The following is a 2,258-nucleotide window of genomic DNA, read 5'->3' as shown; positions in this document are numbered from 1 at the left end:
ATATATATATATATATGTATTCTGAATTGTTTTATTTTTCCAAAGAAAATTGGGAATGTCGCTCACACTACAGATTGACAAAGTCAGCTTTTTCATGTTATATTTTGTATTCTTTTTCTAGAAATTGTACTGAATTGTTTGATATCTATATTGATACACTTAAAGAATTATCCCTAATTAAAACTTCAATAGCATTTGAAAGGTGTCTGTTTGTATTCTTTGTCATGCACTTAATTGCTGTTTTTGCATAAGTTAATGCATTATTGGGTTTCTTTTGGGGCATCTACCTTTGGTGTAATTTTTAACTTTTGAAAATTGCTCTTTTCCCCAATGATGGCTATCTTTTAATTTTATTTAACCATTATAATTTTTTTCTTTTGTTTACATTGTCTTTACAGTCAATAATAATAATAATAAAATTCTGAAACATTTGATGAGGTGTCTTTAAACAATCTTTAAATTTCTGGTATGTTATTGAGTCTATAAGCCATTTTCTTATATTTTTCTCTTAATGGTCACATTTTATCTATTTTTACACAGCCAAAGCAAGTTAGCCATGATTCAAATTAGATAAGAATAATAACACAACAGAGAAAATATATTTGTACAGAGGATTTTTAATTATAAACTTACCTCACTTGGCTCAAAGGATAAAATATATACTTATAAAACACACATGTATTAAGTTAAAGTAAGCTTGCCTGGGCTTTTTAACAACACCCAGAACCAGGAAGAAGCAGATGCAAATTTCCCTGGAAAAAAGTATCTTTAATTTAATCCCTGTCTCTGGAGCCCTACAGATCAAGTGCAGCCAAATATGAGTTAATTACCAAGAACTACTCAGAACTAAAGGACAACAATTGAACATAATTGGGAGTCAGCAGAAAAAATAAAAAATTAGAAGTTCCCAAAACTTCAGTTATTAGATGCATCATATGCAGAATATAAAACACCAGTGCATGAAACCTTAAAGACATAAGAATGCACTTGATGAAAGTATACAACTGATCAGGCTTTTAAAATTAACTAAATTTGTTTTAAGAATATGAAATATGATTATTGAAATTAAACATTTAGTAGATGAGACATAAACAACATATATTTCTGAAGAAATGTATAGTGATTTGGAAAACTTGTATTTAAAAATGACACAGAGTGCAACACAGAAAGACAAGAAGGGGATAGGAAAAATCCATGTGATTCTGAGACCTGAAGCACAAAATACGAATGACAAACAGAAGCTAAATTAGAGTTTCAGCATGTAACATCAGAGAAAAAAAGAGAAAGAAATGTTTAAAATAATACCAACTGAGAATTCTACATTTGTGAAAGACAAGAATCATGATATTCAGAAATCATAACGTATTTTAAGAAGTATAAAAACTAAATTAATTTAGACCACTTGTAATGAAATATTTAAAAGCAAAGATAAAGATCTCTAATATTTAAGGCAGGTCACAAAATCATGCTTTCTAAAAGCATGTAGAAAATAATAAATGCTAGCATGTATTAGTGTTTAAAATATATAAGGTATTTTACAAGTAATAAGGTTCATTCAGTTAATCTTATGAGATAGGTATTATCGATATAATACTCATTTTCTAGATGAAGAAATTGAGTGATGAAAAGTTTACCTAATTTATGCAAGGTTTCTCAGGTCCTAAGAAGTGAAATTTAGATTTGAGCCCTCAAAATTTGGCACCAATATCTAAGCTCTTAATCACTGTGATCATCTCATGGTGCTCCAGGTGACAACAGAAAATAACTGCCATCCCAATCTAAGTAAATGGCTAAGCTTCAAGAACAAGGCAAATAAAAACCAAAAAAAAAAAAAAAATGTTAACCAGAGAACCTAAAGGAATCTTATTGTCTGCAGATAAACAAGTAAAGCTAAATGAGTTATTTTATGTTGAACATGAATCTAGTGAAAATAGGATATTTTCAAAAGTGTTCAAAAATATGGTGGTACATTTAAACATTTTTTATATAAAGTCATAATAAAATAAATATCTAATTTGATAGAGTTTAAAAATAGAACTATAATAGGTTCATCAACTGTAGCAAATGTTCCACTCTCGTGGGGATATTAATAAGGAGGCCAACTATGCATGAGTGTGGGCAAGGGGTTAAGAAGAATCTCTACAACTTCCTCTCAATTTTGCTGTGAGCCTAAAACTGCTCTACAAAAATGAAAGAAAACATTTTTTGAGTTAAACTAAAGCACTGGAGAGTGATAGCTTTTAATCCTGAAGAAGAGA

This window comes from Myotis myotis, unplaced genomic scaffold (genome assembly GCF_014108235.1).
Source record: "Myotis myotis isolate mMyoMyo1 unplaced genomic scaffold, mMyoMyo1.p scaffold_m19_p_2, whole genome shotgun sequence".
NCBI classification, from domain to species: Eukaryota; Metazoa; Chordata; class Mammalia; order Chiroptera; family Vespertilionidae; genus Myotis; species Myotis myotis.
Note: the sequence above shows the minus strand (reverse complement) of the source record.